The sequence below is a fragment of the Trichosurus vulpecula genome, chromosome 5 (genome assembly GCF_011100635.1).
Source record: "Trichosurus vulpecula isolate mTriVul1 chromosome 5, mTriVul1.pri, whole genome shotgun sequence".
Classification (NCBI taxonomy): domain Eukaryota; kingdom Metazoa; phylum Chordata; class Mammalia; order Diprotodontia; family Phalangeridae; genus Trichosurus; species Trichosurus vulpecula.
The window spans coordinates 106712662-106728341 of record NC_050577.1 but is presented as its reverse complement, the minus strand read 5'-3'; the positions used below and the strand labels follow the sequence as shown (position 1 = coordinate 106728341).

The 15680-nt window shown below is 39.8% G+C and overlaps 1 protein-coding gene across 2 annotated transcripts in view; it reads right to left on the bottom strand.

Moving 5' to 3' along the window:
- DENND2A (DENN domain containing 2A) overlaps positions 1-15680 on the bottom strand; it is a 120863-nt gene that overhangs the window by 58820 nt on the left and 46363 nt on the right. The window lies entirely within an intron of this gene.

The following is a 15680-nucleotide window of genomic DNA, read 5'->3' as shown; positions in this document are numbered from 1 at the left end:
CATAAAAGATTACTTGACCTATTTAAAATTAAAATTGTTTTCCATTAACAAGCATTTTTTTCCCACCTTCCCCTTCCCTCAAAGAAAAACAAAACCCTTATAACAATTGTGCATAGCCAAGCAAAGCAAATGCCCGCATCAGCCAAGTCCAAAGATATGTAACTCATTCTGCATATTTAGTCTATCTGTACTGCTGTAAGGAGGTCGGTGGCATTCTTCATTTTAAGTCCTCTGGAATTAGGGTTGGTCATTGTCCTCATCAGAATTCTCAAGTCTTTCTAATTTGTCCGTTTTTATAAGTTGTTATAATATCATTCGTTCTACTGGTTCTGTGTACTTCATTCTGCAGTTTGTATAAGTCTTTTATCCACTTTGTCTCACCTTATGGCACAACAATATTCCATTACATTCATATGCCATAATTTATTTAGGTTACTGGACTTGAAAGCTAGAGCCAGAATTCAAATCTTAGTCTTCTGACATCAAGTCACAGGGGTCTAATGGTCTTTCCATTACTTCTTTCCCTAGCGTTCTTCAAAGTTCAACTTGAGTACCACATCCTACATGGTTCTCTTCCTGACCCTCCACCTGCTGCTAGTGCCTCGCCTCTTCCCAGTAAACAATTACCTTGTGTGTAATGGGGGTCTGGTGTATTTGCATACCCTACAGCTTGTTAAGATGGTATCTCTATTGGTAGGGTAGCAGGAGCTGCTTCTAGAAGAATCATGAAGACTAGAGCATGCATGGACATCCTGTAACTACACTTATTCTTTCCACATCGTGACCTTCCCCATCACAGTTTCGATATATTGCAGGTCAGCATAAGAAATTAAATGGGAATTTTTGGGGGAGTTTTGCAGAAGTCCCAATGATACATGAAGGCCAATGCAAACGACAGAAAAAGTTTAGAAACTTAGAAATGCAGAAAATATATGATTATAACATCAACATATTTTATCTTTTAATACCATAATAATTCAGACTTCTCTGGTACAAAAGTGGGGAGGGCAAAAAATTTTACGTGGATTTTCCAGATCGCAGGGGCATCACACCCCTAACCCCCTCAGTGTGGGAGAGATAACTGTAGTTCTGTTTAACCTACAACATGGTTGAGAGGAGATTTTTCTTTTGCCTGTATAGCTGGAACTATCCACGTCTACCAATTGGCTTGAGTCAGCTAGAGCCATTACTTTGCTACATAAGGGAGCAAGGTGATTCCCTTCGTTCATGGCTAGTAAGAACACATGAGAGAGAAGGGCCCGAGAACAGGCCTGGGTCCTTGGCCTTTTTGTTCATTTTTTATCTTGGGTGCAGAAAGTAGAGTCTCCAACCTTGGGGATTTCAAAGTTTGGGATCATGAGCCAAAGGAATCTAGGAGTCCAGACTGGGTATTGCAGCCATCCCAGAATGAAGCAATCATGGAATGACGGGGGGGGACTCCTGCCCAGCAGAAGTTTGTGGCTATTCTACCTTGGGATTTAAGTTTGATGGGACCAATGCTGCTTGGGAACAGAGCTAACTTGTCAGCATAATTCACATACCCCCAACTCCCACCCAGAGACCTAGAGATAGAGGCTGCCGTATGCTAGGGGAAATGTTGGTATTTTATTATTATTTCTTCTTCTTCTTCTTTTTTCTTCTTCCTCTTCTCTGAATTATACTTTATGTTTTTAAGAATCTGAGTTCCCAATTCTTTCTCTCTCTTTACCCCTCCCCCACCCATTGAGAAATCAGGCAACATGATATCAATTATACATGTGAAGTCATGCAAAACATATTTCCATATTAGCTGCGTTGCAAAAAAAAGCAAGAAAATTCAAGTGAAAAACTACGCTTGAATCTTCACTCAGATGTACATTTGTTCTTGCTTTCTCTTTGAAGTAAACGTTCCTTTATAAAAAACTACCCAAAGTTAACAGTTAAATGGAATTGGGGTGCTAGTTATTGGAACCCTTAAATAGGAGGGCACAGCTAACGGAGGCTTGAGCAGACAGCATCAGAGAAAAAGACGTACCCCAAACCATCAGAGTATCCTAAACCTGGAGAGGGAGATGGAGCATCTGGGCTGAAAGAGACAGGGTCAGAGCAAGTCACTGCTTCGTTATGTGAAATACACACACACACACACACACACACACACACACAGAGATGCATATACACACCCACCCATGTATGTATGCATATTTCTATGTATAGGTATCGTTTCTTGTGATAGAACATAAGCTGGTGGAAGGCAGGGGCTGTTTTATTATAGCTCTGAATCCTTAGTATTTGGCACATGGTACTTAATAAATGTTTATTGACAGATTATATTATTGCTGATTGGGATGTGGATGAGAGCAAAAAATGTACAGAAAGTACAGAAATAACTAATATCTCATAACCCTCAGAAGTCAGCCCAGAAATAACCTAACATTTTATGGCCTCAGAAATTTCTCAAGTCCTCAAAATAAAGCTGTATTTACAGGTCACCAAAGCAACAGTTAAAAAAGATCAACCAGGCTATATATTTATTTTAAGGTAAATTAAAATAACAATGAAGTTGTGCATTCAATTTTCATTGTATATTTTACTCATTTATAGTTATTCAAATAAAATGACGATGCAGTTGTGAATTCAACTTAAACCAGGGGTTCTTAACCTTTTTTTGGCATCATGGGCCTCATTGGCTATCTGTGCCTTCTCAGGAATGTTTTTAAATGCATAAAATAAAAGACATAGGGTTACAAAGGAAACCAATTATCCTGAAATATAGTTATCAAAATATTTAAAAACCAAGTTCACAGACCCAAAGTTAAGAACCCCTGAATGATATCTAATTGAGTAAAAGCAGCTTCTGTGTAGACACATGTTTATTTAGCATCCCTACACGTGGGAATATTTTGGTGGAAGGGGGCCTTTTTTTTTTGTTCTTGTTAAATGTGGCCTTTTACTCATTCCTTTCAATATTATTAAATGTATGTATGCCATAAAATATGTACAATGAAGCCAATGCTGCAGGGGTAGCCTTATCTTCTCTGGAATTTCCTGATATTTTGAGGCTTTCATTTCCCATCCTGGTTTTGAGGAAAGAGTTCTTGCATTTAATTTCCTGGGATTTCATAGAAATGAAGAAGAAGAAAAAAAAGGAAGAGGGAAGGGAGAGGGAGCGAGGTAGAAGAAGAAAAGGGAGGTATGGAAGGCAAGGAGAGTAAAGAGAGTGGAGAAGAGAGAGAAAGACAGAAAAAGGAACGGCAAAGGATCAGGGAAGGGGAGGAGAGAGGAAATAGGGAGACAGAGACAGAGAGGAAAAGAGGGTAAGTGGGAAGGAAAAAAGGACAAAAAAGGAAGAAGGAAGTCATGGTCAAGTGGACTGGTTTGGTGATTGATAAAACAGATTAATCAGCCTAAGAAAATAAGTTTCAGACATTCTCCAAAGTACATAGCCCAGACCTGTAATTCTAAACCTCCATAAACTCAAAATCCTTAATCATTTCTCTCTTCAAACTTGGCTTGGTTTTCCTGCATCAGAGAAACCTGTAGGCCTGCCAAATTTGGGGCTTATGAGCTACAGCCATTTTTAAGAGATAGGACTGTAGACAAATGTTAGAATAATTTTTTTTTAAAAGAGTAAAAAGTAGATTCCTTACTTTTCTCTCCTTCCCTCTCCACCTCATCTTTAAAAAAAAATGAAACAAAATAACCCTCAATAACTCCAAATTCCTCAAACCCAGCTGGTGTCAAGCTAGCCAAGAAAAATTTAAACTTTGGACTGAGACTAAGCAATTCTAGTTTTGGCTTTAAAACAGAGTTTAAAGCAATTGCTGGAAACCTGGAAAGAGCAGATTGTAGGGAAACGAAGAAAAAATTGTGGGAATGGCAATTTGACGGTCTTCCTAACAGGCAGATAAAGGCACTGATTTCCCAGAGCAGAATGATTGCTGGGATGGTGGGGCTGCTCTGGAGAGCATTAATCAGAAGAGTTAGGGGTGACCATCAACATAGAGTTTCCTTAGGTTTAGCGCTTGATTTGTAGCCTCAGAAATCGTCTAGTCCTACCCAAGCCCTAATTTTGGGGATTTTATTTTGATTTTATTTGTACTGATTTACTGATTTGAATTGAGGAGCCCAGGCCTAGAGAGTTTAAACAAATTGCCCGAAGTCACCTATGTCATAAATAACTGAGCCAACATTTGAACCCGCGTCCTTTGACTCCCAATGCAGCATGATTTACACCCCAGGGGGAGGATCCTGTGTTAGGCTACAACTGAATTGGCAAGAGATTCGAGCTTCCTGGTTTTTCTACTATTGATAACATCCTGGGAATGGACTGGAAAGGAACGGTGACAAGGAGGGATACCTGACTGTGAGTACTGGCAGGGGTCTCCTTTCCCCTCTGGTCATCGGCACCAAGCTTCAAACTTAGAAATTTGTTGTTGTTTAATCAGTCAGTTGCACCCAACCCTTCATGACCCTATTTGGGGTTTCCTTGGCAAAGACTTAAAGCGGTTTGCCTTTTCCTTCTCCAGTTTATTTTATAGGTAATAAAATTGAGGTAAACGAGGTTAAGTGACTTACCCAGGGTCACACAGCTAGAAAGTGTTTGAGGTCAAATTCAACTCAGATCTTCCTGACTCTAGGGCCGGAACTCTATCCGCTGTACCACTTAGCTGCCCCCTCGGAGGGAAATAGGTATGTTGAAATCACTGCCTAGCTCTTTACAGAGGCACATTATGTCCTGCTGTATTTCTGGCACCAATGTGACTTGTGATGACCCATGTTCTACTGTTTGTACTGAATGGACGAGATATCTTGCTGCAGCATGGGGCCAGCTGTTCAGATGGACAGAAGATGCCTCTTTCTTTTGCCCAGAAGAGACTGGTCACCCTCTTGATTCTAGAAAACAGTGGCATCTAGATCCGCTCAGTCTCAGAGATGTGGGAAGGTCAGGAAATTATAATTTTTTAAAAGAGAGAAGAGTTTTAGATAAGATACAGATTTAAAATTCGTAAAAGAAGCGGCTTTTCAGGCATCTGACGGTAGACTCTGATAGAGAAACTGAGAATGCTCTTCTTGGGTAACTAGGCAAGGGATCCGGATGGAGAAGAGATTGGATTTGAGCTAGATCAAGGAAGAGAACCACTAAAAACCACTTCTTAAAGTAAACTGTATCTTTTCTACATACCTGTCATTTTATGTATGTCTATATATATATATATATATATATATATATAGTGTGTGTATGTGTGTGTATTTATGTGTATATATGTATACACACACATGCACATAAATTATCCTCACTTCCTGCAGGCAAGTATTTACCTCTGAGCTCAAGACTGGCCTGGATATCATGATTTATTATATGAAGGGGTACAGGAGATTAGAGGGGCTTATATTCCCAAAGCCTGTACATAAATAATAATAGCTGACTAGCATTTTATATACCATGCACACAGTGAGCTATTAATAAAGGCTTGTTGAATTAGGAAAAGTAACCTTTATGGTTACAGTTTGTTTTATGAATGCTTTTATTTGATCTGCACAACAGGCCTGTGAAGTAAATAGTATAAGGATTAGCATTCAGGGTTTGCAGGTTGGAAATTTGCAGAGGAAACGGACATAGAAAGCTCATGAAAAACTCTACCACCACCGGATCAATACCTGCTCTGCAACTTTAAGTCTTAAAGAGTTGGCTGGGGAACCGAAAAGTTAAGTGATTTGCCCAGGGTCACCCACCCAATACTAGTCCCAGGTAGGACTTGAACACAACTCTCCCTGGCTCAGAAGCCAGCTCTCCACACCCTCCACTATGCTGAATCTTGGAGGCCAGAGCTTACCCAAAGTCACAAACTAATAAGTAACAGGCAATCACTGGAATGTAGGGATCTTTCTTCTACCCCACTGTAGCTAGCTGTTCCTCAGCTCCTTCACCAAATTTTTGGGAGGGATTTAGGTGGAATATCCATCCGCATATATCTGTACTTTCCCCACAGGAAGAGATCTGGAGTTGCTACCACTCTTCTTGAAGCAGACCTATCTTTCCTATGCTGACCTCACACACTCCTAATTCCCAATAATTGGCTCCAGGTGTGCTTCATTTTACTCTCCCTGCACCTGCCCCCATCTTCTTCTTGACAGGCACCTTTACCCTCCCAAGTCCCGTCCAGTTCTGGAACCATAAGCCAATTACCCTGGCCACTGCTATCAGAAAGGGCTGGTGATTCCACAAAGCATCTAGGTAACCCAAGTACCCTTCATGAGTCACCACTCCCTATAAGAGGTTATTTCCCCCCACTAGAACAGAAGCTTGAGGGCAGGGACCAGCTTTGTTTTGGTATTTTTAATCCCCCGCATTAAGCACACAGGGCCTTAATAAATGCTTATTCATTCAACTATTTATTCCATCCATACATTCAAGTACTTTAGACATCAGATGGAGTATTTTGTAACTACAATCAAATCTTGACCATCTATGCCAGGGGTGGGGAACCTGTGGCCCTGTGGCCTTGAGGCCGTCCCTGAATGCTATCGTCTCTCACTCTTAACCGGGAGTTCTTGACCTGAGGTCTGTGAACTTGATTTTAAAAATACTTTGCATTTCGATATAACTGATTTCCCTTGAAACCCAATGAATTTTTTTCATGCAGTTAAAAACATGATTCTGAGAAGAGGTCTGTGGGCTTCACTAGACTGCCAAGGGGGATTGTAACACAAAAAAAGTTAAGACCCCCCTGCTCTAACTACTTCTGGCCTTGTGGATGGTAATCCTGTGGGTTGTATTGGTTGTTGTTACTGCTTAAAAGGACTCCTTTCAGGAATTCCAGCTGCTAAGAGGAGTAAATGTAAATAAGAGATAGTAAAGTGTTAAAGGAAGCCTCTGTTAGCTACTCTTATGTTATTAAAAATCTAAAAGCAAACTTTGTTAGAGATTGGACAAAAAGAAGACCCGAGTGCCTTTTGACTGAATTATATACTCTGTCAATCCAGGGCAATTCTTGAAGTTGGGCATCTAAAGCCATTCCAGTTGGGTCCAATACTAGAAGAGTAATTGTTGCAAATATGTGTATGTGACCTTGAAGTTCATTTTAATCTCAAGGCAACCCTTATGATCTTCTGGGTCATCTGTCCCTAAAGCTTCCATAGAGTCTCAGACATGAACAAAACCCATCAACAGCTGGGTAGCTCAGTGAGTAGAGAGTGCTGGACTTGTAGTTAGGAGAAAATGAGTTCAAATACTGCTTCTCTAGCTATGTGATTCCGGGCCAGGTCACTTGACCTTTATCAGCCTTATATTACCTATCTGTAAAATGGGGATAATAATTGCACCTACATCACAAGGTTATAGGATTAAGGGAGATGATGATGCATAGGAAGCATTTTGCAAACTTTAATGCGTTAAATAAATGTTTGCTATTTTTACTTTTGTTGATGGCAGCAGCAGGAATAGTATTAGTGTTCCGTGTAGTGGTTTTGATATCTTTTGAGATGAAAATTTTGAGAGGGCTCAAAATTTACATCAATTGCCCCTCGAATCTTCATCGATAAATAACTGGAGAGTTGAGCGAAGGACTGAATCTCATTAAAGAATCAGAAGCATCTAAAGAACTGGATGCAATTTCCTCTAAAACTCCCAAATCAGAGAAAGGCTCAAAGTACTAACAGATAAAACTTCTGGGCTACCATTTATTCAGGGAAACAAGCAGACGGCAAAATGTGGATTTGGCAAAGAGGTTTCAGAGATACGTAAGGGAACTAGTATTGGTGGCAAGCCTTTTGAAGTATCAGAGGATAAAGAAGGTAGCAGGGAACAAAAAACTACTCCAATTGGCCAAAGTCCCCCCAGTTGCATGGAAAACGTGAGTTTATTGGAGAACAGAAGGAACTACGAGAAAATGGTGAATTGCTGCATATAGTAAGAGTAAAAAGTTAAGATAAAGCAAATCTGGGAAAGTGCATTGCAAAATATATATATATATACACACACACACACATATATTAATGATGATGGAACAATAGTCACTGAAAAGAAATTGGCCTAGGAACATGGGGCAGCTAGGTGGCACAGTGAATGTGGTTCCGAGACTGCAGTCAGGAAGATCTGAGTTCAAATTTGCCTCAGACTCTTTCAAGCTGTGTGATGCTGGGCAAGTCAGTCTCTCTCATTTTTTTTTTTGCCTTGGTTTCCTCATCTGTAAAATGGAATAATAATAGCACCTGCCTCCCAGGGTTGTTGTGAGGATCCAATGAGTTGATCATCATAAAGCACTTGCTTACCACAGTGCCTAGCACATATTAAGTGCTATACAAATATTAACTATTATCGTTATTAATAAGAATATGCACAGGCAAAATCAAGGGGATGAAAAAATGCACCATCCAGATTCTGACTTGCAGCTAGTCCATTACTACATATAATTTGAGCTGGTCCAACAGTACATGTATCTTGGACAGGCACAGACTGAAAAGGAGGAAGAGAGTTGGAGGGATCTTATTGGGGAAACTGTGTAGCATTTGCAATCTTCCCCAACATGAAAATAGGTCTCCTAAAAAAATTGTCGATGTCTTTTATTATTTTGTATTATAGTTATTTTGTATTATCCCTGCTCTAAACTCATCTGTGGACCCCTCCTATATAACAAAGCAAAACCGTTTAAGCAAAAATGACCCAAAACAGCAACTGTATCTGACAGTGTATGTGACATTTTATGCCTTTAATCCCCTAAAGAGGGAAGTATTTTTTTCTATTCTCTAGGTCATTGTATTTAATCTAAGTTTGTTTGTATTTTTACCTAAATTAAAGTAGGAATTTTGTGCGTGTATGTATACATACATAAATACATGTATATGTATATATATATACATATATATGTTCTTCTTTTAAAATCCATCTTTTTAACAGCAAAATTCTCCCACTTATTTCATATGGTAGCAAATCATGAAACACTCACAATCTCCAAAAGTCTCAAAATTGTAGATGACCAGAAGAATAGTAGAAAAAGACACGGTAGCTGTAAATAAATGGAAGCATATTACTAAGAATGGTCTACATGCAAGAAGTGGCCAAGAATAGAGATCCTCAGGGACATACAGAATCAAAAAAGGAGACAGGCTGGTCAGAGAGCAAAACCAAGAGATCACAGATAGATCACTAAAGCGATACACTGACTGATGATATTCATGAAATGTTAAAAACGGCCTAGAGGAAAGTCTCCACTATGATGCACAGACCTTCTATGGAAGTGCATGAACAAGCATCACATGCTGTTAGAAGGCATAGATGGGTTGTGATGCACACTAAAAGCCAGAGAGATGGTAGACCCATTGAAGTACTGATTTAGTCTAAATTAACTTTAATTTTTTTACATTTAATTTTTATTTTCTTTTTCTCAATTATATGTAAAACAAATTTTTTAACATTCATCTTTTTTTAAATTCTGGGCTCCAAATAATTAATTTTTTTAGCAGCTGTTTTAAGCTACTGGCTCATAATGAGCTCTGGTCAACTAAGGATCTCCTAGTTTTCCATATAAAGTTCTCGGGTCTCCCCTACTCTATGCTTTTGCAATTTTTTAAAGCCTAAACCTCAGACTTCATATTTCTCTCTGTTAAATTTCATCTTGTTGGTTTCAGCAGCCATCGCAGTGAAAGGACCTTAGATTAAGGAGTTCATGAGGATGATCGCTAAATATGCTTTAATGGCATCTTGGGCAATAAATCATTACCCAATTATGTTATAAATTTATTTTTCCTCTGCAACAACAAGCATGTGTGATGCATTAAAGGTTGTTTCTGCGTGATTTGGAGTTTTGGGGGACAAAAGTTATCACTGAAGTTACTGTAAGCACTTAGTGAATAAATCTAAAAGAGTATCATGGGTAATATATTAATTTACCCTGGGGCTTCACAACACTTTCTATTTTGGTTGCTGAAAGAGGCTGGAGGAAAAAAAAATGTTAGGAACCCCTGCTTTAGGTCAAATCTGTCTTTTGAACTGATTTGTTTCCACCTCGGGGCAACTCCCCTATGCCAATGTATTTGGGTCAAAGTGGGCAAATTCCTCTCACCTAGCATTTTGTTCTAGATTGCTAACATTAGGGCTATGAAAACTCTCCTGGAGTTTCTTTGAGCAAGACTGGAATTCTCAGCGCAGGTTTTGGTCACTTTTGTTCTCCATTCCTGCGGGTACATATGAATTTCTGATCTCTCTCTATATCAGGTATACTGTCTTCCTGAAGAAAGATGGAAAACATTGAACATAGTGGGCACCAAACAACACACAAAAAATAAATTTAATAAACCTTAGTAGATGAGAAAAGATTCATTACCAATGGAGGAACAACATGAAAAGCCAGCTGTCTGTGTAGTAAACACATCAACCAGAGTCAGCTACAACTGAAAAACGACTTGTCAGCAACAAAATTCGAGCAACGGCTAGAATCAACATCAGATCAGAAGCAAGGTTAAAGATGAGAAGAAGGTGCAGCAGATTCAGTGAGACTTGTTCAAATAAGCCATTGATGCTTTAAAAAGGGTGCGGGGTGGGGCAGGATGGAAAAAGGCAGAGATAGGGACTCAGTTAATCATCATTTCACATAAAAATTTAACTGATATAAAGCAGGTGCCCCATCGAGAAAGCCAAAAGAGCTCAGAAACATCCTTGGCCGGCAAACCTGTCATTTCCTTTGTAGGAGCATAGACTTTGACCTGGAAGGGACCATAATAAGCCATCAAGTCCAATCCCCTTGGTTCCACAGCTGAGGAAACTGAGACAAAGCAAAGTGAACTGACTTGAGCAGGGTCACACAGCTAGTAGGTCTTGCGGCAGGATTTCAACCAGGTTTTTGTGATTCTCAGTTCAGTGCCCTATTTACTGTACCATGCTGTCTCTCTATGGGCAGCAAGGTGGCTAAGTGGATAGGGTGCTGGCCCTGGATCAGGGGGATCCAAATGTGATCTCAGGCACTTAACAGCTGTGTGGCCCTGGGCCAGTCACTTAACCCTATTTGCCCCAGTTTCCTTATCTGTAAAATGAACTGGAGAAGGAAACAGCAAACCACTCCAGTATCTTTGCCAAGAAAATCCCAAATGGGATGACGAAGAGCTGGCCATGAGTAATTGACAAAAACAGCAAAGTTGCCTCTTTCTTTAAGTGATACGGCAGTCCATGGCAGTTGAGACTAAAAATTCATTTGTAAAGCACTACAAAGGAATATGGCAGAAGATTACAAGTAGTACTGTTTCATGTGATAATGGAAAACAATGAAGTTAAAAACAGGTATACAGAAATCTTGACACAAGACCCCATTAAGTCACATCATCCCAAGAGCATGAAAAGAATGAGAAAAAAAACACAGATGATATTACTCCCTTAAAAAGGTGATTGAAAGGATATCAATAGTTGTTGATTCATATACTTACTCTTATAAAATCTTTATCAGACAACTAGTAAACATTATATACTAGGCACTGAGGGGTATGGGGATGGCATAAAGCCAAAAACGAAAAGTTCCCGCCCTCATAGAGCTTACATTCTATAAAGAACACAATAAATACGTATATAAGTGCATAGAGAATACATAGCAGGTGGTTTTGAGAGGCAGGGAGCTAGCAACTGGTCCGGGGGAAAGAGGGAAGTGAGGAAAAGCATGTAGAAGATGTTGTATGAGCTGCTTCTTGAAGGGAGCAAGGGATTTCAAGAGTTAAAAATGAAGAGGAAAGGCATTCGAAGCATGGGTCACAGCCAGAGGAAAGGAATGGAGGTGGGAGATGGAGTGCCATGTATGAGGAAGCGCATTAAAGCCAGCTGGTCAGCCTGTAGAATGCTGGAAGAGGAATAATATATAATAATGCTGCAAATGTAGGTTTGGACGAGGTTGTGAAGGACTTTAAACGCCAAACAAGGGAGTTTATATTTTATCCTTAACGTGCCAAGGAACCCACTGGAGTTTACTGACTAAAAGAGTGACATAGTTAGACCTTAATAAAATAATTTTGGCAGATGTATAGAAGATGGACTAGAGGGGACCTAAGGCAGGCAAAACATCTAGAACTACTACAATGGTCCAGGTGAGAGGTGATAAGAGCCTGAATGAGGACAGTGGTCACATGAGTAGTAAGAAGTCAGTGAGAAATGTCTTGGAGTTCAAAAGACAAGATTTGGCAACTGATTGGAAATGTGGAGCAAGGGAAAGTGGAGAGCTGAGGGCAGCTCTAGATTGCAAAATTGGGTGATTAGAAGGATGGTCTTGTTTTCATCTGAAATAGGAGAATTCAGAAGAAAGTAGGTTTCTGAGAATAAACCAAAAACGTATTGATGGCATTTTTAAAAACCTTTTAAATTATTAAGCATTTTTTCTCTTTCCCACTTCGCTCCTCCAACTAGAAAAGAATAAAAACAAAATTCTTTTTTTTTAAAACAAATATGCATAGTCAAAATAGATTCCCATACTGGCCATATCCAAAAATATATATTGAGGACATTCTTGATGTAAACACGGAAAAGGAAGCAATTGGCTTTCACAAACAACTTTCTATAGCAGGCCACATTTCTACTGTAACAAAATTGACTTAAAGATGCAGAGACCTGAGTCATACACTTACTCTTCCTTATAAAATCTTTATCAAACAACTAGTAAACATTATGTACCAGGCACTGGGCTAGGTACTGGAGGGTGTGGGGATGGCATAAAGCCAAAAATGAAAGTTTCCACCCTCATTGAGCTTACATTCTATAAAAAAGACAATAAATACACATATAAGTGCATAGAGAATATATAGCAGGTGGTTTTGCTATGGTCACACCACAGTTCTTAATGTCCTTTCTCTTCTCTCCACTCATGAGGCCACAAGCCTAGTTCTAGCCTTCATCATTACTCTCTTGGACTATTGTAATGACCTCCCAATGGTCTCCCTCCTTCTAGTTTCTCTTCTCTCCAACCCAACCATCTTATAGTTGCCAAGTGAATATCCCTAAAATACAAGACTTTAGCATACCGTGTAGATCTCTGGGAGAGTCTATGGGACAACATGGTCAAAAATTATTTTGTGTGCAGTGCTAGAGAACCAAGGCTACAGGCTTGATTCCCATACAAACTGCTTAGTTTTGTTCTGTTCTGAAGCCACTGACTGTACTTTGAACTCTATTCAGCTGTCCTAAAAATGTATGCCTTCCCACAAGAAGAAACGGGTGAAACTATGAATAGATTTGGGGCTCCTATCATCTTTATATATTCAGTTAAAAAATTTATCAACCCTAAAAAAATTTATCAACCATGTCAAAATTATTCAATTATTAGGAATAGGCACTGGACTAAACAGTGAGATTACAAAGATAAAATAAAACATATTCCCTACCCTCAGGGAACTTACTATCTTGTTTTAGGGGAAGAAAAGATATATAGTTGGATAAGTATAATACAAAGTAGAATATATTTTACTTTACCTGTTTTCTTATCGCCCCCATACCACCCCCTTCCAATTCACCATGTCTGATCATTTGTCAAGTCCTATGAAAATGGGATCATAGCTTTAGACCTGGGAGAGATCTCAAAGATCATCCAGTTATCTACCTATTCCATATCTGCAATACCCCCCTGCTCTCCTCTCCATTCTCACCACTCCACTTTGGGACATTCCTTCATCACCACCTGCCTGGACTGGTGCAGAAGCCTCCTCAAGGCTCTTCCCACCTTTGCATTCTCCCTCCTCCCAATCTAACGTCTACTTTTCTTGTTTGTTTTCTGGCAGGGCAATTGGGGTTAAGTGACTCACCCAAGGTCACACAGCTAGTACATGTGTCAAGTGTCTGAGGTGGAATTTGAACTCAGGTCCTCCTGACTCCAGGGCTGGTGCTGTACTCACTGCGCCACCTAGCTGCCCCCTAACGTCTACTTTTCTAAGCACAGGTCTGATCACCGCTCTGTTCTCCTCCAATAACTCCCGACTGTCTATGAAATCAAAGTCAAGCTCCCTTAAGGACCGCTACAGTCTGACACCATTATCCATTACCAGTTTTATCTCGCATGATTCCTCTCCAAATAATAATTCACATCATACTTTAAGGGTCCAGACTTCAGGATATATACTGCCTTGCAAAATACATATCATGACATTCAGCACGTGGTAAGTGCTTAATAGATGTTTGTGGATTGACTGCAAATATTATTATTCCTGACTAGGAAAATGAAGCTCAGAAAAGTTAAGTGAGTTGCCCAAAGTCAGACAACTAGCAAGTGCCGGAGTCAGGATCTAAATATGGGTCTTTCCTACTACACCACACGGACACTTAGATTCCACTGCTGATCTGACTTCCATGAGTTTGCTAGCGCTGTCAATGTCTTCTAACCCCAACTCCCCCCTCCATCACCTAAGAGACTATTTATTGAAATTGGACTTGTCCTTTAAGGCCAAGCTCATATGCCACCTCCTTCATGAAGCCTTCTCTGATTTCTCTCCAATTAATAATGATCCTTCTCTCATCAGACCACATGAAACATTTGGTTTACTCTTCTCTTATACATTCACTATTCACTATTCACTGTTTAAGAAAGGAATACAATACAACATACACAAATCACTAGGATATAGCATTACGCAGGATGTTCCAAAAGTCTTAGTTCATTTTAACATTTTAATTGCTTCAAGTTGAACTGAGACTTTTGGGACACCCTGTACGTGTGCCATGGGGACGCTAGGCATTAGAGAACCGCATATCAGGTAGAGTACTTCACCAGTGGGCTTGTCAAGCAGAATGGATGGATAATAAGAGGTCATCTAGGACCATAAAGGAGGTTGTCTTCATCTGTTCTGCGTTCTTTCCCTCTAATCTCCTGCTAGAGGGCTGGGTTTAGAGTCAGGAAGACTCATCTTCCCATGTTCAAATCCAGCCTCAGATGCTTACTAGCTGCGTGACCCCGGGCAAGCCACTTAACCCCATTTGCCTTCATTTCCTCATGCAGAAAATGAACTAGGGAAGGAAATGGCAAACCACCCCAGTATCTCTGCTAAGAAAACCCCAAATGGGATGACGAAAAGTCAGACACGACTAAAACAACCGAACAATTAAGGTTTACAAAGTGCTTTATATATGTCAACTCGCTTGATCCTCACAACAAACCTAGGAGTTTGGTTTTGCAATTATCCCCATGTTACAGAGGAGGAAACTGAGGCTAAGAGAGATCAAGTGACTTGCCTAGGATCACACAGCTAGTAAGCCTCTGAGACCAAATCTGAGCCAGATTTTCCTGACGCCAGGCCCGGTACTCTGTCCACTGCTCCTTCTCCTCCCTCTATGGCTGATGCTGGCTTCTTTCCAGCAGTGTCAGTGTAGGGTCATCCTTTTATTGGCTTGGGAACCAGCCTCAAGTCAATGAAATTTTATAAATGTTTCCAGACTAGTGGAAATACTACGCACAAGAGCACAACTGGTCTATTTATTCATGAACAATCAGAGGACAAACTAAATTTCAAAGCATTTGAGAAATATTCCTGTTTTCAAGGTGATGACTTTATTTTGGGACACATTTTAAAATTCATTTTTATCCTACATACTTTATTTTAAAATTTCAAAAATATTTATAATGACCACAACCCCATTTGTACAATTAAGAGGGAGACTAGATGATTTCTAAGGTCTTTTCTAGCTGTGACAACCATTTACGACTTAAGGTGACTTTGTTAAAGGATTCAGAAGAGCGATGAGT